This window comes from Triturus cristatus, chromosome 2_2 (assembly GCF_964204655.1).
Source record: "Triturus cristatus chromosome 2_2, aTriCri1.1, whole genome shotgun sequence".
NCBI classification, from domain to species: Eukaryota; Metazoa; Chordata; class Amphibia; order Caudata; family Salamandridae; genus Triturus; species Triturus cristatus.
This window is the reverse complement of record NC_140582.1, coordinates 401,953,851-401,980,076: the sequence shown is the minus strand read 5'-3', so window position 1 is coordinate 401,980,076 and position 26,226 is coordinate 401,953,851.

Sequence of the window (26,226 nt, the reverse complement as noted above, 5' to 3'; positions counted from 1 at the left end):
TGCCCCCTACACTATCCGTTACCTCAATTTCATTCATCTGGGGGATCTGAATCTTCATTTGGAAGATAAAGAAAGTAGAGAAACCGATGAGTTGACTCATGGACTACAGGCGATGGGTCGGAAACAATTGGTCCACACCCCCATGCACAATAGGTCCATACTCTGGACAACATTTTCATTAACAGTGCTCAGGTAGAAGCACCGTTACCTGTGCCCCTAATCTGGTCTGACCATTTTATCCTCCCTTTCAGGATTGCGAATCCTAGAGAGGCCCCCTGTAATCAGGGAAAGCGTTCTGAGCCCATAATGGTCTGAAAATGGGCCACGTTAACCCATGACACCTTTGGGGATAAGCTGGCTTCAAGTATTCCAGATTTAGGGGCTGAAATCCAGATAGCTGAGAACCAAGTATCTCTATGGATTAAGGAGGCTGTGGACTCCATAATACCTCTGAAACCCTGTAAAAGTTAACGTACTACCCCTTCTGCGAAATGGTTTTCAGAGGAACTTGCACTATTGAAAACTGAATGTAAACACCATGAACGCCGGTGGAGGGGGGACTACCTAAATTAAAATAGGCTGAAATACTTAGCAGCACTCAAGTCTTACCATCAACAAATTAGAAGAGTACGTAGCGAGTTCTACACTGAGCAAATTGAATCAGCAAAAAATTCCACTTAGAATATTTTTAATGTAGTGAAACAACTGTCCTCTTTAGAACGTGTAACATCCACATTACCCGCCTCTACTGATCATTGCAATAGGGTTGCAGATTTCTTCATGGGTAAGATAGAAAAATATACACTACCTTCCCTGAAAACAGCAGGAATTGCATTTCTGCTCCAGTTATAAAAGATCCCAGGATTGAGTATAGGTTTGTTTTTTGCCCTCCTGAGGAAAGTGTTGTCCTAAAACGTATGGAACCAGTCAAATCTGGGTCGCCCTTGGATCCGATCCCCCAAAAATTCTATTGCGAGGGAAAGAAGTAATTGCACTGGTTCTCTCCAAACTTTTGAACATGCCCTTTAGCTCGGGGCAGGTTCCTAGCAATTGAAAACATGCTATGGTGGTACCATTGCTAAAGAAACCTTCCCTAGACCCTGCTGTTCCAGAAAACTTGAGAACGATTTCACTGATCCTTTTGGATCTGAGTTCTGCGTTTGACACAGTCTCCCACGGACTTCTGATGGAATGACTGGGAGAGGCCGGGGTCGGTGGCGGTACATGGGAGTGGATGAAACATTTTTTGCAGAACAGATCCGTCCAGGTTTTACAATATCCTTTTAAATCCAGAGTTTGACCTCTGTCTCAAAGGGTGCCATGGGTTCGACCCTTAGGCTAACCCTATTTAATATCTACATGCGCCCCCTGGCAGATATTGTGCTGAGACATGGTGCGAAGCTGGTGTCATATGCCGCTGACACTCAGCTGATTGTCACCCTGGAGCAAAAAGGGGCAGGAATGGCATCTGTTTTTAAGGTCTGCTTGGGTGAGCTTGCTAACTGGATGAAGCTCAGCTGCCTGCAGCTGAATGCATGAAAGATGGAGGTGATGGTAGTTGGCAAGCAGCCCTCTTTATGGTCACATTTGTGGTGGCCGGAGGAGTTGGGACCTACTCCGATCGCTAAGGCCAAGGTCAAGAATCTGGGAGTATTGTTCAATGACACCCTCTCCTATTCAGAGCAGATATCAGCTGTGGCAGGAGCCTGCTTTGGCATTCTTAAAATGCTGTTCAAAATCCTGGATTTACTCCCACTAGACGCCAAAAGAACCATTGTACAGGCCCTTGTTACATGCCGTCTAGATTACTGTAACATTCTTTACCTGGGGTGACTACAAGGAATCTGAACATTTTGCAGAAGGTTCAGAATGCAGCAGCTCGGCTAATTTTGAATATCCCTAGACGGGCCTCGGTGGGGGAGGCCCTGAAGGAATTACATTGGCTTCCTATACAGGCCAGAGTTACCTTTAAGGCCTTGTGTTTTGGCCACAGTATCCTCAACGAGAAGGGGCCAAGATTTCTGCACCCCTTCTCACCGCATATAGACCTGCTCGCAACTTGAGGTCTTTGGGCACGGCAAAGATGATTGTGCCTAAGGTGCGGAAGGTACAGGCTGGAGGGAGCTCATTTGTCTTCCTTGCGGCTAAGAACTGGAATGACCTATCTGTGGATTTAAGGACATGACCATCGGAAATTCTGTTCAGAAAAAAAATTAAAAACCTGGCTCTTCCAGCATCCCCCGGGGGGCCGAAAGTAGGCCTTTTTTATTTTATTTCTTAGAGCCATAGGCTAGAGGGAGGGAGGTAGGTCCAGGCCAGTTGCTGTGGTTTTGATGGTGTTCTAACACGGGGACACTCCATTGGAGTAACCATGTGCTCTACAAGCTGAATAATAATAATAATAATGATATGTCTACTGTGTGTAAACCAGTTTTACCATGTTTATAAGAATGAGCCCATTCACTTTAGCACTTTAGCACTGGTTAACAGTGGTAAAGTACACAGAGACCTTGAGCCAACAAAAACAAATTCACCAAAACAGGAGGAGTGAAGGAAACAAGTTTAAGGTAAAACCATGCAAAGGATGTCAGGCCTAACAGACACTGAGCAAAACCCGCTAACGATTCTGCCCCTTGTTCAGAAACAACAGCATCTTTAAATACCAAGAGATCTGAAACAGACATTTAGATATTCATTTTATTTTGAAATTCATATCATTTTTATATATTTATTGATATTTTATAAATAAAACAGCATTTAAGTAATATTTTTTCCAACAGCTATTTTTTTTTTATTATATCAACATTTTTTTTTCATTTTTATCAAAAACGTTTAATAAAAATGATTAACACACATATAAGATGCTGTTTACTTCTTGGCAGAAAACGGCCGCTAACGCAGCGATAATGGGCTTGATAATATGCCCGTGAGAATTCCAATAGAAGCCAATGTTGACACCAGAGCAAGTGCTTCTATTGGAATTACTCAAAGTATAATTTGAACGCCGTTTCTTGATAATATGCCCCTAAATTTGTGGTTTTGAATGAGTTGCAGTTGACTGCGTAACAGATGTTGCTTATTTGGTAGTTACCCGAGGCGATTAATTCAATGGCTGTTGTAGCAGAAAAGCAGCTTCTCTCCCTGTTGTTTAGCACTTTTTTCAGGGGTAATTCTTACAGCTGGGCTAATTTCTTTTTTCTCAAATGGTTTCCCTCCAATCTTTGTCTGGCTTCTCTGGCTAATTGGCTCTGGTATGGTACACAGCAATTTTGTTGTCAATTATTTTACAATAATAATATATTATGTTTTCAGACAAATTACTATTTATGGCATTGAAACGATATAAATAAAACATTATCATGAGTTGACATTAAAAATTATATTGCGTTATTTTTTCATAATAAAAACATAAGCTTTATTTTGCCACTAATTCAATTATGTTTTACGTTTAAAGGTATATTGATGGGAAGTCTCATTCAACAAAGACATAACGGACCATGCACTCTCTGTGATATACATTGAATCAGACATGGAATGTTCAACAAAAGTGTTAGTTTGCACAATTTATAATCAATATACATTAACGCCTTGTTTGCATTACAAATTAGAAATGTAAATAGACTAGGTATAGGTTGTCTTAGAGTTGCTGTATTGATGGAGGATACTGCAGTCACTGTCTCTGGCTGCCATTTTGACTCTATCTATTCCTGGTGCTGAGTTCCCTGCCTTTTGCTCCTTCATTTTCTCTCTGTTTGCACTCACTTCAAGGTCCTTAGATCAAACCGATGTTTGCAGATATTCTCCACAATCCTGTCAGCAATTCATACAGTGTTACTTTGGCCTGGAACTACCTCCATCTTTGTTTTCTTGTAGCCTTTGGGATGGTGAGGCGAACTAGTTAAAGTATTTACCACACATGGTAAATACCATTTCCCTGGAGCAAGGTATTTACCTTGCGTGGCAAATACATGACTTTTTAACTTGCAAATGAGGCATAACAAGCAGAATCTGTATTTAGCACTCCGAATTCCATACGTTTTGCCGTTTTTTTACGGGTCTTATACTCTGATGAATTTCATCAGGCTAGACATAATGGAATTTATATGGGCAACACTACGAAGTTGTGATAAATAACACACAACTTGTAATTCGATTCCTGTGCAAACACGCTTGCACAGGGATTGGACTTTAGTCCTGCACTTGTAATAGGACCCACCTCTTGCCATATCTGTCTTCATCAATTCATTCCCCAACCTTGTATTTTGAATCGCCATATATCTCCACATTTGCTTGAGCCATTCTTTTCCTTTCACCGGTAAATTTTAGGCAAAGTAATGTCTCCTCTACATTCCATTTCATGCACATATAATAATGTTTGACCTATCCATGCAAGCCATCCCATTTGTAAGTAATACACTTTAAAAAAAAATATATAATTTTCTTGCCATTTATAATAAGTTAAACACACATTACAGTGATTAACCCTTAAAACCGCCCACCCAGATGTCCAGTACCCATCACATCATATATCACTGTGTTACTGCCATAGCCTCCACTCCCATTTCCTGGATCACAAAGGGCTTTTCATATATGCAATTGGCATACAATTTTAGAAGTTACTTATGTTGGTTTTACATAATTTCTTTCCTAGATTCAACCTCCATATCAGAATCGTTTAGGCAATCTAATAAATGATCCAATGCTCTTACCATGTCAATTGATCTTCTCCCTTTTCTCATTTCTCAATGCAACACCAAGCTCTCATAGCCCATCGATCGATTCAGGTCCTCCTTCCATTTCTCAAACCTGGGGGCCCTAGCCACCTTCCAATGCATAGGTATCTCCCTACTGGCAAGTACCAATGCCAAGTCAATTAACCCTGTGGTGTTTTTCACCGAGCAAGTTTCTAGGACATCCCCTAAGAAGACAGACCAAAGGTGCACATTCAGTCATTCTCGTTACTCATTAATGCTGAACACTACCTCCCTCAAACATCCCACCAAGGGTGGACCTGACCACACCATGTGAAGCATCTCCACGCCTTGTTTACAGCATCTAGTGCATGCCACAATGGTATTAAAATCTGAGATATTTTCCCCGGAGTCAGATATGCCCTATGTGGTAACAGAAGTTACCAACTTAAATCTAGCATTCCTAAATACAGAATCCGAACACACAAGAATTTTAGCCCAGACTGCCTCAGGAATAGGGTGTCTCTTTCCACTTCTCTCTAAGAACTATTAGGGGTGTTACTATATCATTCTATAGTGCCTGGTAAAGACACATCACTGCCTTGATATGCCCCAACGTAGTGCATGCACCTGACAAGCACTGTGCTGTTAAGGTTCTTCTGCACCCATATCCCCATGGAGACACACCCTAGCTACTACCGCCTGATGTAAAAGAAATGCCCCACTTGGTATCTCTAAAGAGGTTGAAAACTCCTTGAATGATAATAGTTTTCCATCTCTATATAGCCCAGTCTGCTAGACCCCTCTGTACTCCGCTCTGATTAATTTGCTCCAAACTTCTCATTGGAATGTGCGGGGTATGGCGCACCCGAACATGGGTTTGCTGGTGTGCACAATGCCAACAGTATTGCTCAACCCACAACACAGTATCTATCTTCCACACAGGTCTCCTAGTAGCCAAGAGGATTCTATACTGAACATCTAAATTTGGTAAGAGCTCCAAATGTGCCTCCTCTGGAAACCTCTGAGAGTGGATCAACTGGACAAACTACTACAACTGTGCGGCTGAATAATAGGCCTCTAAATCTGGAGCCGCTAGCTCTCCATTAGTAGTTTGGCATTGTAATTTAGATAAGGCCACTCTACATCTGTCTGTTTCCCATATAAGACTAATCAAGTTCATGGAAGATCCTACAGGGCATCACTATAGGTAGTGCTCTGAAAAAGTAAAGCAATTGGGGCAGTGCCACCATTTTTGCTACCACTATTCGTCCTGCCATCAAAAGCGACAGATTCTTCCAAAACTCTACACAAGTGCATAGGTCTCCCATTGTCTCGCCAATGTTACCCTCCAAAAAATCAGAGGGTGTATGGTATAACTGAACTCCCAGGTACTTAAGCTAGTTTTCTCCCAAGTAAACCCCTAAGATTCTCCGGTTGTAGGACATCTTTCAGTAACAGATAAGATTTCCTCCAATTTATGCATAGGGCAGGTGATTGGCCAAAACTCTCTAGGAGGTTTATGAGATGAGGTAATTCTAAATTTGAGCCTCTCAGGAATAATAATTTATCATCAGCATAGAACACTGAGTAGTGGAGGACGCCCTGTACATCCAGTCCCCTGTGTAGACTCCTCCGGTCCTCACACAACTAGCGAGTGGTTTGATGGCAATTGCAAACAATGATGGTGAAAGGGGGCAGCCTTGCCACCCCCCCCTTCCTACCGCATACTTTACCTTTCTGAAATATATCTTCCAGTTCCGACACAGGCAGTAGGTGCCGTATTACCGTATATAGGAGTTTCACCCATTGGACAAACCCATTACCTAAACTCATTTTATTGAGCACCGTATAACAGAAATTCCAGCTTACACTATTGACAGCTTTTTCAATATCTATTGCAGCACTCATTGTCTTTTCTTTCTCATGATTAGAAAATGAGGCCTGCACAAGTAATTGGGCTACATCTGTCCATCACTGGGAACCGAACATCCCATTGTAGAACTTGACTCTTAGTGGGTAGCGTTGCAAAGCACTCCAAGGCTTACTCAAGGGAGGTGGTGTGGGCTAGTAATCACCATTGACAGATACGCAGACACTCAATAAATGATTGTCCAGTCTGTGCTTTTCTTTGGAAAAAGGAGCAGTACATTTCTAACACACACATACACTACTCAATACTAGGCAACAATGTACAAATATAGATAAGCTGAAGGAAACACTTCTTGATGAAATTGCTGGGGCTTTGCTTCTTCTGGGGTACCCCCTGGGACCTGACCCACCCCGGGGGCACAGCAGAGACCAGCGGTGAAGCCCCACGTGCTTTGTTGTCGGTCCGGTAGAGGTCAAAGGTTAGCTCCTGATGCCCAGCCCTAGCAGGGGGCAGGTTCCTCTAGCTCCCTGCTCCTGCCTTTCACCTGGTTTCTTCTTCTGAGCTTCTCTCTAAAGAAAGAAGATAAACAGCCAACACATGTTTTGCCCGGTGGCTCACAGGCCGACGGCTTTTTCAAGGCAGGAAATCTTGTGTGTTCATTTTCTCGGGACCACAGAGACGACAGGAAAACCAGACCACCTAATTACATGAACACACAAGATTTCCTGCCTTGAAAAATCCCTCGGCCTGTGAGCCACCGGGCAAAACATGTGTCGGCTGGTTATCTTTTTTAATTATATTTCTGGATTGAGAATTAAAGCGGTGCACCATGCCCTGAAAAGAAGACTGGATTTAATTATTTTCTGTAATATCTTTGAACAGTCAGGCACAGATCTCCTCCCTAGCCTATTTGCTTTAATTTGATGTCAATCTCCTACTTGTATGTAACTCTGCCAAGACACACACCACAGCCAACTACAGAGTCTCTGTGTGCCTCACATTAGGTTAAACAACACCTGGGTTCAGTATCATTGCGTGACCACACTTTCTAATGATCCAGCTGGAGTCATGGTCAAGCCTGCCCATCCGCCATCTTGGGGCCAGCTACGCTGTCAACCTTCAGTGGGCTGCAATTGCCCCTTGATTAATCTCCATCTTCACTTGACGACATCGCACTGCATGTTTCCCAAGTACTCACTGCTCACCAACCGCCAGCCACTGAGTCAAGTTGGCCAACCCACAATCTTATAGTGAGGCTGCTACGACACAGGAGAGGGCAACAAGCAGTAGTAAAGTTAGCAGTCCTTACTTTACTACTACTAAATGCCTTCTGTGAATACCAAAAGTAGTAAGTTTAGGATTTTGTCTCAGAATAGTTCTGTGAATTGCTCCCACACATTTTAGTGATAAGCATTCAAACTATATCTAGTGTAAATATTTTCACATATTTTCACATGTGTCCATTAAAGGGATGCATTCCATTTAACAGACAAATATATTATCTTTCAAAAAGAATAAATATTTGTCACTATGAAGCTGAGTGATTCCAATAATTAAAGGCTACACTGGCCCCAAAGCAGCTTTTCTATGAGGCGAATAACCATTGCACATGTTTACATTTCTTTCAGGTAGCAGGCACCTTGGTGAGAAGGAGAGTTTCTTCTTTAGTTCTCTACTATCATTTTCACAGCACATGAAACCCCACCCACCCTATGCGAGTGGCCACTGGACCCCAGTTATGGCAGTCTTTCTATGAAAAAGAACATGGGGTGCATTTGCTGTGCTAGCATTATTGCCCAGGTCACCAGCAACAGGGGAGGATGGGATAAAAGTGCTTCTTTGTTGTTGTTTTTTACACAAAGTGGAAGAAAGCCTGCTTTGTGTATCTATCTGACCTAGAACTAATGGCTAAACTGTAGGTATCATTGGTGCTGTAGCTGCATTAGTAGCCCAGGGTATGCTTGCTGTGCCAGTTTTTCTTTGAGCCTTGGAGCAATGGCCCTTGGGATGGGGAAAATAATTAAGCAGAGAGGTGAGAGGGAGAGGGATGCTGGTATATGAGAGGAAGAAGGATGATGAGGTGGGCGGAACTCGCAGAGTTTTACTCCGCAGAATTTCGCGGAGTACCCTAATAACTTGTTAAGATTCTGGGGAGTTCTGCGTGCAGTGGAATTCTAATCTGTAGCTCTTCTTGTGTTGATTTTTAGTGCTGGGAGCTTATCCCATGCTGCAACATCAGCACGAAAACCACCAGGTGGTACGCCACAGGGTGCAGCTTTTTTCTGCCACACAAGTAGATTTTCTGTACGAGTGACAACTTACTCAATGTGAGCGGTAGTGACCTGTGTCAACCACCAGTGTTGAAAAATCGCACCGGTACACAGTCTGTCACTTGTTTTTTCTCTCTCGTGCTCGCCATTTTAATGTGACAGTTGGCAAAGTGTTTGCTGAACTCTGCCAAGTGGAGCGCAGAGTGGGTAAAACTCAGTGAACTTGCCAGTGTAGCAGAGTCTACCACCCACCCCTAGATTAGAGATGGAAGTGAGAGGGATGGTGTGAGATAGGAGCCCTTATTGTTAACAAATGTCAGAGGCGACAGCAAAGCATTACCTATCATTAGTGAAACAAGTGTAGTGATACTTTTGCCCAGGGGCTCGCTGCATCACAATTATGAATGTTTTACAGCACAAAGTGGGCATAGGGGCTCATTTTCTTTGCTAGCATTAGGGCAGATGGCGTCCTTGGTGCAAAAAAGGGGTGCAGCATGCAGTAGCTCATTGTCTTTCAGATAGAGACCAGACTTGTTTTAAGATTGAAGTGAGGTTCAGACATGGTGGAGAAGGAGAGATAAAAGAGAACATTTCCTGCTTCTCAGGGCTACAGCCATCATTAGTGCAGCAGGTTGAGTGTATCAGGTCCACAGCACCCCATTTATGGGCAGTAGTGTTTTTGGTCAATTTAGTTCTTGTTTTATTCTGTTGCTTTTTTATAAGTCCCGCATTTAGTGTGGATTCCAAGCTACAGAAAAGTACCCTTGAAATAATCTCATGATTCCCACCCCCTGTGATCATCCCTCCATCTCCCATTCCCCCTCAACAAATCTTTGCCATATCGTTTTTTCGGGGGGGAACAACTTCAAAACATTTTTCTTACGGGGGCTTAGAGCAAAACAGTTTGAAGACCTCTGTATTAGTGGCTTTGCTCAGTGTTCCCCACACTATAATCCAATGCAGTAGTGGTTTTAGCTTAATGAGGGAGATGATGCCCATCATTCGGAAGTCAAGGAACATAGGTGTCTTTGAAATGCCAGGAGGTAGTCGGATCAGGGTTTTAAGGACACTTTCATCCATAATGCAGTGTCATTGGAGCGATTCAAAAGCTGAGCTCCACAAAGCCCTTATCCCTTGGAAAGTGTGTGGTTTTGCCACTTTGCAGAGCACTTTGACCTCAAAATATGTCCTATAGACCACCTGGTGTCTCTGAAACCAGTAAGGTGCCATCAGCAAACAGAAAGTTGAAATATTAGAGTTGAGGTACACCTTATGCATGCACTTACTTCCTCCTGATTTATGCACAGGAGAGAAGCCTGAGAGCAGCATTGGTGAATATCTTTATTAACTGTGAAGGGCCTTGATGTTTCCCTTGCTGGACATCAATGAACTTTGGCAAACGTTTCGTCATGGAGCTTGGCCAAGAAATCCAGACGGGATGACCAAGGGACACCCAAGCTCCTTTGCAAATGTCTAGGGACATTATCGAACGTGGCCACAGGCCAACAAACACAACATATAATGGTTCCCTTCTAAGTGCAGCGTGTTTTTGAAAGAATAGATAAAACCTATACACCTGATCATTTATTAAAGTTTTCTTTCCAAAACCTGCTTAGCAGTGAGATAGAATCCTATTAATCTCAACCCAAGTCTTTAGTCTAAAAAGAAATACTGATAAAAAAACATAACATGCTATCTATCAAGTTAATAAGCTGATACTTGACCTGGGGGTCATAATATACATGCAGCTAATTTTTCTTCATTGGGCCGGGCACACCTTTTAAAAGGTGCACCCTGCGCAAGGTAGGAAAATGTGCCATATTATGATGATGAATGTGCTGCTCTCAGTGCAGCCTCAAACTCACACCACCCTGGGGCAGTGCATTCATGTAAAAAACGAAGCGGCTACTTTGAAGCCGCTCTGTATTTTCCCAGTGCAGGCGGCAATCTGCATGCACTTTTAAAGGGGATTCGAGATCCCATTGCAGGTGGGTGCAGTCAGTGACTGCCACCGCATGCAAGGGGATATCTGGGGGGTCCATTGGAACCCTTTTCCCCCCCAGAGGGCTTCTTTCAGGAGGGCAATGACAGTGCGCCGCCTTCTAGGTGGGGCATTGTAAGTGTGCCTCCAGAGATCTTTATGGGCGCTGTGCCCGTGTCTGTAATACAGTGCGGGCGCAGAGGCAAAGGGACTCCCTCATTTGCATGGGGCACACCTCCCCTTAAGATAGCGCTGGTGGTTTATGTGCACCAGTGATGCAGAGTGGAATGTCAAATCCTCCCTTTGTCACAGACCAAATATCATACTAACACATTCACACAATACATTCATTGGTGGGGCCCATAACGCCAACACTCACACTTCTTTTGATCTGCTCTTACGGGAGAGATGAGTGTTCCAAACGCTGACATGAAAGGAATAACTTTTCACTTAAAGAACCTAATTTACATGAATATACATTGAATACCTTTATTAAACTCAGAACCTCGAGATATTCCCCTCATTTTGTCGATGGATCAGTTAGTTGAATTTGGATATTTGGTAACTCAATTCTTTTATTCTATATTCAATCTTAATCTAATCACTTCAAATAACAACTCAACACATTTGTTTATTAATCAAAGCTTTGTTTATCTAATTAATTGTTAAATTTAAAAAATCATAAACTAAACCACAGAATATCATATTTACCTAATCTGGCTATTAGTTGTCCTCTAAGTCAATCAAGTTGTGAAAAAGTCTTTAATTCATCAAAAGTCAGGCAGCAATTCAGTCTGTCAAAGATTCAGGGAAACAGCTGTCCAGCAGTGTCACCGTCCTCTCCATCAGCATAACGTCAGGGAATTCGCAGGTAGAACAACATGTCACTTCACTATTCTACCATCTTTTATAATGATTTTAATGTCAAAATGTATCAAAAATGAGTTTTTAGGCAGTTCTGATTGGTGGGTTTGGGGTCGTTCGGTGAAATTCTCACATAGTCTATTTGGTTAGGTCATCACACTTGCGGGTTCAGGTTGTAAAGACAGTCCTTTGTTTAATAGTCTTGGCAACTCTCCCAGTACAACCTTGCTTGGTACATCTTGCATGGGGTCAGGATGAGGCCACTGTTGCTTGCTGTGGCGCAGGCGCACTTCACCCAAAACCTCGTTGAACGGTGACTAGGGCCGTCAAGTCTAGGTCAGCCATCTTTACGTAGGCCCAATCGGTCAACTTAAGCAAAACAAACACAAATCGTAATTAAAACATGGAAATAGCTAATAAAATGATAAAACCCTCACTAATTCCCCTATGTGTATGTAATTATCTAGCATAATAGCAACATTCAAAGCATTTATATTCACCCAACGATGTCATCTGGTGCGACTTACAATTACGTCACAAAAGCAACATATATCATGCAATATTCTAAATTTCTAACATTAATATGCATACATATATTAGTATACAAATTAGTTTAGCCATGCAAATGCAAATCCCACGTGTAATTCTTTCATTAGTACGGTTGATTAGATATCACTTCAAACAGATTAATATTATTACAATTAATAGATTATTCGGATTAATATGAATATGCAGAAATGGGGGGTATACATAATTTTGTACTACCCGCTCCATCAATCCCCCCTTTGGTGATTATATCACCACACCATCAACATTTTCATCCCTTTTATGGAATGTCAAAGTGATTTCTTGCTTTTATTCATAATTCAGTTTCCCCTGTCTCTTCTCTTTTTGCTGATTTGTACATGTTTTCCTTAACCTCCTCTAATTCTATCTCTTTGAATTCTCTCTCTTGTTTCTTATCTTTTCTTCTTAAATTTTCTCTTTTTAACTTTTACTTATTTTTATTCTTTTTACGACAGATACACCCAAATCTAATTATTAATACTATGAAAATCACACATGTTAATGGAAATAATATTTTACCTAAAAACGTACTACCTAAGTTTACTAAGAAATCTTTAATAGCTGATATTTTCTTTCCAATCTTTTCCCAAACACCTTCAACCTCCAGTGGTGCAATTTCATCATGCAATTCTGTAATATTGTTTATATAAATGTTCAAATCTTTACTTTCGTCAGGAATGTAAGTACAACAATGTTGGACTTTCAGCATTCCACAGACTCCACCCTCTTTTGCCAATAATATATCAAGGGCAAGTTGATTTTGCATTACCATAGCACGCATGGCAACCATTTCAGTGTTTACTAATAAAAATCCTCCAGCGGTGCTTGTTGACAAGCGATCCACTACTGTTGAATGTCTTCTAATTTTGTTTGCATTCAGAGATATTCCCACTGCTGATATCAATGCTCCAAAAATGTCACCCACAATTTCTGACCAATATTCTCTCTTACTACGTGCTAAATAACTACCTAAACTATGTACACCATCTTCTCCTCTATCCATATGAAAAATCTTTGGAAAAACCAGGCCTGCATAACATGTGCCATACCAATGGTCTGGCAAACGATAATATGCCCTGTTCCCACAAATGAAATATAACCTAGGAAAAACTGGATCTTTTCCACCTTTGATTCGGTATGTATCATGGCACACACTATTACCTACAAAATAATTATCATATGCAGTTTGATTCCTTCTAATACACAATTTCCCTTTCTGAGGCCAATCTAAAGCCATAGTTGGACTAGCTTCTCCTCTCAAATGTTTTTCCATTTCTACATCCCAAACAGTTTTCTTCACCTTTCCCTCAGATGCCTTTCTTTGCATTTTCAGTCTCCTTTCTTCAACCATATCTAAAAACGTATTTTCCTCTTTCTTTAAACTGCATGTCAAATTATTCTTAAATATATATTCTAATGTTAATTCTTTAGTCTCTAAGAAAAATTCACCTAATACCTTTGCAGGTTTTACCTTGTTTAGCTTGTTAATTGACGGTACTTGTGAACATATAGTATCTACAGCTGAAAAGTAATATTCTAATTTTCCTGTTTGATAAAATAAACTAGCTATTACACTACATGTTATTCCATATGTTACTGGAAGGTGGTGATAAGTCACTCCCTCCGCTACAGAGGTAGGTAACGTCATACAAATGTAGCAGTCCCTTACGTCCATTGTCTTTACATATTCATACATCAATTTTGAAAACACATTATTAGAAAAATCAGTTATAGACCTGTCTTTATGTAAATAGTTTTTATCTATTCTAGTCGGAACTACCTTTTGAAGCTTTTCTATATTAGTTTTGTTTTCACTATGTCCTTCTATTGTATCTATTGTAACTTTAAATGAGATCAAGAGAGCAAGTATGCTCCATAGAAGCATTAGTAATCCTGTACAACAACAACACATTTTACACCATCTCTTCAAAAATGTACATCTACCTTTCTACTATCTATGTTTGCCATCTTTGCTAAAATGGACTGTGTCTTTTGACTTAGCCTCTTCTACTTCACAACTACTTTTCTAACCCAAGGCTCTAAGCACCTACTTGGTTCTACCAGTTTTTGTCTTTTTCCGTATTTTATTGTCTTTCCATCAGTAGTTTTCTTATCTCATTCAGTTTGGCATTTCGTCATCTTTCACCTTTCCTTCGTGATCTGAATCCGCTTCTTCTCCAATATCGGACAAGATAACTCTCAAGATTTCCGATTCTGCGTCCTCCTCAACCACTTCTGGTATAACCACCTCTGGATTTCCTTGGCTATCCGCCTCTTCTTTTATTTCAGGCAGGGCGACATACGTCCATTCTGGTGATATATACTTCTGGTTAGGTTTTCTTGTTCTTTTGCTCTCCTTAATTACAATGGTTTCTTCGTCTTTTGATTTCTCCTGACTCATCACTTCATTTACCTGTTCAGCCCTTGGTGAATTTACTCGTGTCAGTCGATATCTCAATTTCTTTATTTTATGCGGCCAAACGTCGTCCTTTGCAGCTGTTTTCAATTTACTTCCTTTATCGTTCTTTTCAGTTCTCCAAGCTCTCTTTCTTAGAACTCGACCTTCAGGTATTTCATCTTCGCTTTCCTCTGACTCTGTTTCAACTTGCTTTTTACTCTCAACAGTTTCTTTTTCCACCACTTCTTTTGTTTTCCCTACTTCTGTCCCTCCTCGAATCTCCGACACGCAATCTTCCTGCTGACTACTTGTCCCTACTTCTAACTGGATGTTGGAGTTCCCTACACCTCCTCGGGGGGCTTCCACAATAATCTTTCCCTCTCTCTCTGTATCTGGTACCTGTCCATCTAAATGTGTTGTTTCAGGTGCAATTTCCCTCAATCTTTCATCTGGCACTTCCTTTTCACTAATTTCTTTTATTGTCTCTTCACTGTCTTTTTCTTTGTTCTTTCCTTGTTTCTTCCTGGAACATTGCGCTCCTTGTTCAGTCTCTGAGTCTGAGCTGGTATCAGATATCTGTAACCTTCTTCTCAGGAAAATACTTCTAGGGACAAATGTTAGAATTGGTTCTGCTTCCCCCCTTTCAGGGTTTTCTTTTGTTTTTGGCTCTCCGTCATCTGACTCAGTACTGGATTCTGATTTATCAAAATACTCTTTTTCTGTGCTGTCCACTGGATTTGGAATTCTCAAAGTATGGCTTGCATGGATCCAGTTTTTCAGTCCATCACACTTTACAGCTGTTGTTGTGGTAAAGATGACTTGTCTTGGTTTTCCCCACCTTGGAACCAAACAGTTTCTTCTTCTGTGGACTTTTATCCTCACCCAGTCCCCTGGGCTCAGATCATGGGCTGCCTTTTTTTCAAGGGTGGTGGCATCCGCTCCAACCTGATGAAACACAGAATGAACTGCGTCAGCCAGGCTTTTACAGTATTCCATCACCATGTCATCAGTTATAGTCATCAGCTTGTTGACTGGTATAAACACGTGGCGCATGGCTCGTCCCATGATGATTTCATGGGTGCTTAACCTTGTAGTTCTGTCTGGAATTGATCTAATAGTCATGAGTACCAGAGGGAAGACATCAGGCCATTTCATTCCTGTGGCTAAACACATTTTCCCTATTCTGTTTTTGATAGTACCGTTTATCTGTTCCACCACACCAGAAGCTTCTGGTCGGTAGGCACAATGTAGTTTTTGTCGTACATTCAATGCTTCACAAATCAATTTTATGATCTCATTATGGAAATGTCCTCCTCGGTCTGATTCAATTGCCACTGGGAACCCAAATCTAGGGATAAATTCCCTCAAAAGAAATTTTGCTACTGTCATCCCATCATTTCTTCTTGTTGGAAATGCCTCTACCCATCCTGAAAACAGACAGACCATAACCAAAACATACCTCAACCTGTTACAGGGAGGCATCTCTATGAAATCCACTTGCATTCTGTTAAAAGGCCCTCCTTCTCGACCTATTGTTCCTAGACTCACTACTGTCTTTCTTCCAGGATTGTATTGATGACATATTAGTCATCTCTGACAAAGACTTTCTGCTACAAGTCCGAATTTTGCATTGTACCAGGTTTGTTTAAATTACCTGATCATGGCATCTCTCCCTATGTGTCCCTGACCATGATACATCTGTGCCATGGCAGACATCATGCTATCAGGCATAACTGGTCTTCCATCCCGATAGACCCACACATGATCCTTCTCTCTTGGTGCACATCCTGCTTTTACCCACTGCTTCATTTCCTCATCTCCTGCTTCTTCCTGCAATTGTCTTACTTCTTCCCATGTTCCCACAGTGTTAGTAAACATCAAAGAGCAAGAAAACACTTTTCTTTCCTTAGCCCGATTGATGGAATTCTGATTTCGTGATCAGTATTGGGCCATGTCATTCGCATATTTATTGCCAGTATCGATGCAATCCCCACTTTGGCTATGGGCCGCGCACTTCACAACAGCCAATTGTCTAGGCAGCTGTATCGCCTCAAGCAATTTTCCAACCACTTCAGCATTCTTAATTGTTCCACTTGATGTTAAAAATCCTCTCTGTAGCCATATCTGGCCAAGTCGTGTATGACTCCGAAACCATACTGGCTGAAAGTTATCACAGTCACTCTCACACATTTCCCAATCTTGCATGCTCTAGTCAGAGCAACAAGTTCTGCTACTTGGGCCGATTTTACTCCTTTCAGATAAGATGCTTCCATTACGGCTGCAACAGTGCATAATGCATATGCTGCACATAACACTCCATCATCCGTTCTCAAACAAGACCCATCAACAAACATAACAAAATCACTTTCTGGCCAAGGTACATCTTTTATGTCAGGTCGTGGTTTTGTACAGAAATCGAGTACATCCAGGGAGTCATGATCTGCTTCATCTCTGACTTCCACATTCTCAGCATCAGACAGCAATGTTGAAGGATTCACATTCAAGCATCTCACAAAACTTACATGTGTTGCACCTAGTATGACCTTTTCATACTTAGTCAGCCGACTATGTGTCATACACTGAGTACGACTCCTTGTCAAAAGGATCGCCACATCATGAGGTACAAACACTTTCACAGGATAATCCATCACAATTCCCTCACTCTGTTCCAAACTTCGGCATGTAGCAGCTACTGCTTTCAAACACCCAGGTAGGGCCACAGCTACTGGGTCAAGCATTGATGAAAAATATGCAATTGGTCTCCTCAGTTTTTCATGCTTCTGTATTAGCACAGAGAGTGCACATCCATTTCTCTCACTGCAGTACAACTCAAACTCCTTCTCATAATCAGGCATACCTAATGCAGGTGCTTCACACAGCCCGTCTCTCAATCGTTTAAAAGCTGCCAATTCTTCCTTGTTCAAATCAATGGGATCTTTCACATCGCTTCTCGTCAGACGTACCAGAGGTTTTGCAATCAACGAAAAGTTGCTGATCCAATGACGACAATATCCAACCATTCCCAGAAACATTCTCACCTCTCTTTGAGTCATGGGTGCTCTCATTCCTTTTATGATCCTGATTCTGTCTATCGTTATTTTTCTCAGTCCTTTTTCAATGTTATGTCCTGAATATTGTACTTCTTTCTTACAAAAGTGTAATTTTGATGGTGACACTTTAAGTCTGCCATCTGCCAAGTGATTCAGCAAGGCTATAATGTCTACCTCACAAGCTTCACGGGTTTTTGACACCACAAGAAGGTCGTCGATATACTGAACTAACACTGAATTTTCAGGCATTTCTAGACTTTCCAAAGACTTCTTCAATAGCTGATTAAATATTGAGGGGCTTTCTGTATACCCCTGTGGAATTCGGCAAAAGGCCAAAATACGCTGGCCGAAACGAAACGCAAAAATTTGCTGGCTGTCATGGTGCAATGGGATGGAAAAGAAAGCATGGCATAGATCAAATACTGTATACCATTCTGCGTCATGGGGAATCTGATATAAAATCACAGATGGATTCAGTACAATGGGACAGCATGACACAACGATTTTGTTTATCTTTCTCAAATATTGTACTATCCTGAACTTTCCATTAGGCTTTTTCAGTCCCATTATTGGTGAGTTGCATGGACTACTCATTAATTCTCTCAAAATTCCTTGTCTTATCATTTTCTCAATCACAGGAGATACCCCTTCAATTATTTCAGGTGTCAATTTATATTGAGGGACATTTGGATAACTTACTCCTTCTTTTACTGTTATTTCTACTGGATCTACATTTCTCATTAATCCCACATCTTCTCCTGTGAAATCCCAAACTTCTGCTTTTACAGACTGTTTCAATTCTTTAGGTAATTCATCAGGGTTAAATACAGCATAGGTTTCAGTAACTTCCTTCTCCCTGTTTGCCATGGTCATTTTATACAACACATCTTCATCCGGGGTCTCAAAGGCCATCCCATCCGGGGTACAAAATATAGTGCAGTTCATTTTGCACAACAAATCCCTACCTAATAAATTCACAGGACTGGTATCACACACGACAAAGCGGTGCATTTCAGAAAATTTCCCTATGCTCACTTTCACCGGCTCTGTAAAATAAGTTTTAATCTGTCTGTTGGATACACTAACTACTTGGATTGTTTCGTCTGAGAGAGGAAGATTCTTAACATCAGCTGACCTAACAGTTGATCGAGTAGCACCAGTATCAACTAAGAAAGTAATACTTTCATTATTTATTTTCCCATCTACAAATGGGCCTGTTTGGTCTACTTCTAGAGTTGCGCCAAGTACGCACTCTTCTTCCTCCCTTCGCCACCATCAATAACCCTCTTCCGAATCACTCTCGTCGCGTTGTAGCCAATACTGCGAAACAGCGCTAGCGCGTGGCAGCCTATTTTCCTGTTCTTCATTGTAGAATCCCGCTTTGTGACTAAATTTCGGAGAGTGTTTGCTCTGTGGTAAAGGCGGTTTTGGCACCTGATTCTGTTGTGTTACAACCTGCTGCTGTCGCTGCGGTTGACCACTCATCTCATTCTGCACCTGTGGATTCAATGATGGATTTTCAGTGTTAGTACTTGGGGGAAATTTACACTCTGATTTCCAATGCCCTATCTACCGCAATTATGACATGGGCATTTCTTCTTAGCTTCTTCTATATTTCCTTTCCCTTTCCCAGGATTGAATTTTGGTCTTGATCCTGTATTATTCGCTTGTTCTGCTAATTGAGCTTCCTGCCTCTCCGCTACCTTTACCTGGGCCCACATAGCCTTTTCTTTTAATTTTCGCTGCTTGGCTTCAATCTCATCACTGAAATATTTAGCATGTCTCAATACTTCGTCTATTTTCTTATTTTGCCAATCTACAGTATGTTGTTTTATCATCTGACTAATTTCTGGACGTAGACCATATACAAATCTGTATACAAAATGACTTAAATCCTTTTCACTCAGATTTTCATCTCCACTAAACTGTTTAAATGCCAATATCAGTCTTTCATAATAGGCATGTACCGACTCTTTACTTTCCTGATGTATTCTGTCAATTTTCGCCCAATCTGTCTCTTTAGGAGGAACCTTGTTTTTCAGAAAGACAATAACCTGTTCATATTTCTTCATTACCTCAGGGTCTGGAGCCCCTGTTTTTGGATCCCAAGGGTATTCTTGTGTTGCCCAATTTATCATGAGCTTGCACTCTGACCATAAGTCTGCTGGTACTATTATGTCAAATAGGCTATTCAGGTCAATCCATAATACTTTGGACAACTTCACAAATCTGTCTACCTGCCTATACCACTTGACAGGCTTTTCACGTAGTCAAGGGAAATCATTTGTAAATGACTAAATATCCTGTCTTGTCCATGGAACATGCACATATCCTCCTCCTGAAATTTCTCTCATAGGGCATTCTGTTACTACCTTTTCTTTTTCTCTCACAGGGAATGCTGCAAATGTTTTATCTGACTCATCATCTCTTTTTTGATACCACCTGCTTCTCCATTTATCCACATCCCCCCATTTTCTTAACAAAATAATTATTTCCTTAATCTGACTTATCCGTCCTGTGGTGTTCAAGTTTTCAATATCTTTTTCAGTGAAATCTATTCGATTTGGTTTTTGCAGAGCCATCCCCCTTTCAATATCTATGCCCATTTCATTTGCTACTTCTTCAAGTCTTTCATGCAGATTATTCGCTCTCCACTTTTGCACAAAAATAGTAATTCCTCATCTTGGTAAGTTTTTAATTTCTCTGTGGGGATAGTTCCTACTATTAGCCCTTCTAATACCATTTGTAATTTGGCCACATCTATTGATCGGGATTCTTTGTCTTTTCTCTGCAAGCTTCTCAACCATTCACTCTATTCTTCTGTAGATGGTCCTACTGGCTCTTCTACATTACCTCGTTCTGAATCCTTTTGGGTTTCTAATATTGACTCCACTGTCGTTATTCGTTTTTCAGTAACATTTTGGCCTATAAACGGGTTGTTTGAAATATTTGGTTCAATCATACTTGTTGTCTGTCTCCATGGATTTTCATTTTGGCTCAACTTTGGCTGTTTAACCTGTTTATTGCTTTTATAAGGAACTGTTAATCAATGTTCGCTATTTTTTGTTTATCAAAATTGGCATTACTGGACCTATCGTCACTGGAACTGTTACTGCTTCCAGATTTGTAGTCAATTCTCTTATCTTCTCTGTTAATTCTTAGGTTGTCTTCGCTAATTCTGCTGAATTTTCACCATTTATTTTACTTTCTGACTTCCTCTCTACTTCTCTAATGGAATTATTTTTCTCTAATCTTTGGGACACTGGTTCTGACTTTATAATTCGTAAAGTTTCTTTCATTGGGGCATTGGTGTTAATATTTCTGGTTCTGGTCGATACGGAGGTGGGTTTTTATAAAACATGTCATCAAGATCATCATCCTCTGATTCATTCATTCCATACACTCTCGACTCCACATTATGTCTTTTTTCTGTACATTTTCTTCCTCCGTTATCCTCTGCAGTTCTTACGGGAAACAATCCTTCAGTCATACTTGCATTCCGCCACCTTCTCATTCGATCATCATGATTCTCATGTCCGTATGGTCTACCAAACATGTACCTATACCTTCCGCCACTCCTCTGTCTCTCTCGGTCATGCATCTCATCTTCCCATTCTGTCAATGCTTCAAATTGTGTCGGTCTAGGTCTTGGTTCTAGACTCATAATTTTCTCTCTTAAGTTTCTCAGAACTGCCAAATTAAATGAACCATGTTCTGGGAAAGCCAAGACTCCTTCATCTCTAGTGTACTTTTCCCAATTGTCTAACCAAATACAAGTGTGATATCCATATTTTGCAACCATAAAGGATGCAGGGGTTTTCGGTGGAGGAAGTAACTGTCCTTCTCTAGTCACGATCTGTTTGTCCTTCTTAAACCACTTTTTAATTCTTCCGAACCAGGACTTTTTATCCTTTTCTGGTGGATCGTAATACATTATTCCTGTCTTCCATGTATCGCTAGTCTCTCCTTGCAACTGTATCGTTATTCTGACCAATCGTAGCGCGACTCACTCTAACGTACCAATCCAGAGCGTCTATGTCACCTTTGTAATTCTCCAATCCCAGTGCGACTCACACTAATGCACCAATTAGAAGCGTCTACGTCACCTTGTGTCTCTCCACTCCTAGCGCGATTTACACTAACGCACCAATCAGGAGCGTTTTACGTTTCCAACCGACTGGCCAATCCCAGCGCGGTCGTTCTGACGTCAGCAGCCGCTGCCGCAGCTCCTGCTCCTGTCTACCCCTCCTTTACAAAATTCACTTGGTAAGTTTTGTTTCAAATTTACAATTCTGTTAGTAACAACAGAATAGCAAAATACCTTTCGCAAAAGAATTTCATCTTTCCCGAGAGCAGCGCTTACCTCTGCCCTACTACAGAATCGTTACTTCCGTTGATAAAGTAGTACATCCCTCTACGTCACCCTTCTAACAAGCATCAGCTAACCGCTTCTCCAGTATTTAAGACACCTAGTTGGAGACCTAATGCTCCTGAGAAATAAAACCAGAGTTTCGCAATTAACCAGAATGCTTTTTCCATTCACGCACTTTCATACAGGAAAATTGTAGTACATTCACACAGAATTCTGTGTTTTCCGAGAACAGTGTACAGTCTGTCCTACTGCAAAATGATGACACTCGTTAACAAAGTAGAACTTCCCTCTACTCTGTCCTTCTAGCAGGCTCAGAGAATACCTGCTACCTTTCTAGTGATAAGCGTCATCAGAGTACCTTCTGGCTTCCTGGTACCTAAGACCAAAATTTCACAGGTAACCTTCGCTATCATACACACTTCTTTTATACAGAAAATGTCCCTAATGGCAACACACGACGATGCTACCAAATCGAGCCCAGACAATGCGTAGTGCAACTCCAACTGTCGCACGTTTCCCCGTGTGCCTACAGGGCAACAACAATTCCGTCTTTCCCGAGAGCAGCACTTACCTCTGCTCTACTACGGAACCGTTAAACAAACTTCTGACTTCCTACATCCCAGAAGCCGCGCAAACAACATAGAACTCAACGCAACTTAACATAGAGTGTTAGTACATAAACTAATACCAATCAATAATCAATAAGCAATGTACAAGCAATAATTACCAACCCAAACAATAACAACCATCATCCTGCTACCAGAAAAACTGATGCAGCGTGGAATATCAAATCCTCCCTTCGTCACAAACCAAATATCATACTAACACATTCACACAATACATTCATTGGTGGGGCCCATAACGCCAACACTTACACTTTTGATCTGCTCTTACCGGAGAGATGAGTGTTCCAAACGCTGACATGAAAGGAATACCTTTTCACTTAAAGAACCTAATTTACATGAATATACATTGAATACCTTTATTAAACTCAGAACCTCGAGATATTCCTCTCATTTTGTCGATGGATCAGTTAGTTGAATTTGGATATTTGGTAACTCAATTCTTTTATTCTATATTCAATCTTAATCTAATCACTTCAAATAACAACTCAATACATTTGTTTATTAATCAAAGCTTTGTTTATCTAATTAATTGTTAAATTTAATAAATCATAAACTAAACCACAGAATATCATATTTACCTAATCTGGCTATTAGTTGTCCGCTAAGTCAATCAAGTTGTGGAAAAGTCTTTAATTCATCAAAAGTCAGGCAGCAATTTAGTCTGTCAAAGATTCAGGGAAACAGCTGTCCAGCAGTGTCACCGTCCTCTCCGTCAGCATAACGTCAGGGAATTCGCAGCTAGAACAACATGTCACCTCACTATTCTACCATCTTTTATAATGATCTTTTTTTTAAAAAATGTTTTAATTAGCAATTTTCACAAAATTATATAATTATTTACATAAGCCCCCCGCCCCCCCCCCCCCCCTTTGGACCAAGGTATTACTTCAAATCATACCCATCCACTAGAGAGAAAAGCAATTCGGTAAATCTGTAAGATAATACATCATGTGCTTTCAAAATCTGTATAGTTACAATGAATATTCTCCCGATTGAACCCATATTATAGACCAAGCATTTTAGGTGTGATCTAGTTGCCAGTGCAAGAGCGGACCCCAGATCTGCATCCCTCTTCTCTTTTTTCTCCTCCCTTTGGTTTTGTATATGGCTACTTCCAGGGTACAAATTGCTAGTAATCTAGTCCTCCATTGTGCAAAGACCGGTGAAGTAGCATCCAGCCACGCTGAAGCTATGCAGACTCGGAGGACAGCCATGGCCACAAAAATAAGGCCCTGCATATGATTAGGTCTTTGGTTGTTAGATACTCCTAACACAATTTCCTCCCGAGTGATAGATATTCTAGCTTGAAGAATTTCTGAAAGGAAGTCAGAGATTTCCTTTATCAAACCTGATAGTTTGTCGCATGAGGCAAACATGTGAATAGTGTCAGCAGCACCCATCGAACAACGTGGACAGGTTGTTCCCTTTCCTACTGCCCATTTTGCAATCTTATATGGTATATAATAAAGGGAGAAAAAACAAACCAGTGATAATTCGTACGCTCGCAAAGGAATATTCGGTTGGATTGCAAGAGAGGTCTGCCATCCCATTAGATGTTTTCCCAGGTCATCAGGGAGATTGTCCCTAAGAAGTTCATAGATGACCCCAATTTTAGGGGTATTTGGTCTGCATATAGTATCTAATACGATATTATTTTGAAATTTGTCACGTCCCCCTATTTTTTTTTGAAGAAAATCCCTGATCTGTAGATATTTAAAAAAATCCCTATGGCTGATGAAATATTCAGACTGGAGGTCAGAGAAAGTTTTTAGGCCATTAGAGTTATAAAAACAGCCTAATTGCTGAATGCCATTCTCGATCCATCTCGACATACAAGTATCGTGGAATAGTGCGGGTAGCTCATTGTTAAGCTTAATTGGGGTGTAACATGAGAAACGGCCCAGTCCTAACAGTTTTTTTTACATTAATCCAAACTTTATATATGTTGAAGATGGTCTTGAGTTTTACTTTCTTAAAATAGTTGTCGTTCATGTGTCGCCAAAGACAACCCTCACAGCCTGTCCCTAGGATCAATTCTTGTGGAGTGGTCCTATCGGAGTTATGGCCCTCTTCTATTGATAAAAGCGCGGTACAATATCTAATTACCGTAGTCCAATAGTATAATTTAAAATTTGGCATTCCGAGTCCGCCTCTTTCTTTGGGCAGCATAAGCCATTTGAGTGCTCGGCGAGGTCTCTTATATCCCCAAATAAATCTAGAAAAGGTGTTCTCTATGTTTTTAAACTGTTGGGGAGTAAACTCCAGGCAAATTGTGCGAAAGAGATACAGAAATCTAGGTAAAAATTGCAGTTTTATAACATTGCATCTGCCGCCAATAGTAAGATGTAGATTGTCAAGTCGGGTTAGTTCTTTCTTGGTATGTTTAACCAGTGGGTCTAAGTTTAAGCTCACTATTCTATCTACGCTTGCGGTTATATCAACTCCTAGGTAGACAGTATGATCCGTTACTCTGTAGTCATCCATCTTAAGCTTGTCATTAATGACTATCTGTGTTTTGGTTGAGTTCAACTTATATCCGGAGATCTTACCAAAACTATGCGCTTCCTCTTCTATCGCTGCCATTGCTTGGATAGGATTGCAAGTGACCAAGGCTATGTCGTCGGCGTACGCAAGGGTTTTTGTGTCATTGTTAAATGCCGTTATCGGGGTCACTAATGGATCATTTTCTAGTTTCCGTATAAACGCGTCTATATAGACTGCAAAGAGAATAGGAGAGCATGGGCACCCCTGTCTTGTTCCCCTAGTGATCTTAAATCTTACCGAGAGTGTCCCATTGATCATAACGCTGGCTCCTGGGTCAACATATAGTCCTTGCATGGCTTTGATAAATTGTGATGTGAGTCCACACCTTGCCATAGCTTCCCAAAGGAACCTCCAGGAGACCCTATCAAAGGCTTTTTCTGCGTCCAATAATATTAGAGCCATAGGGTCTCCTGTTTTTTCTGTGAAATCAAAGAGCGATATCACCCGTTGTACATGGTCTGATGTTGATCTCCCTGGGATAAAGCCGTGTTGACGAGGAGACACTACTTTATGGATGATAGGAGCTAATCGGGCAGCCAGTACTTTTGAATAAATTTTCGAGTCCCCGTTTATCAGTGTGATGGGTCTATAAGAACCCATTTCCATGGGATCTTTATTTTTTTTCGGAAAAACCATGATTTTCGCTGTTGACCAAGAGGGAGGTGATTTCCCGCCACTAAAAATGGAACCAAATAATTCAAGCATAATTATTCTGAGTTGTATTGCAAATTTCACATAAAATTCTGAGGGGATTCCATCTAGCCCAGCGGCTTTTCCGTTAGCTAAAGATTTCAGTGCCAGCTGAATTTCATCCCACGTAGGGGAGCTATTTAGATTAGCCTGTTCCTCCTCGTTAAGGCAGGATCCCTCACATTGCTCCAAGTATTCATCCATGTTCTCCTGTTCGCTATTAGGCTCTTTATATAGGTCTTCGTAAAATCTCTCAAACGCCCTTCTAATCTCAAAGGCTTCCGTTCTCACCCCTCCATC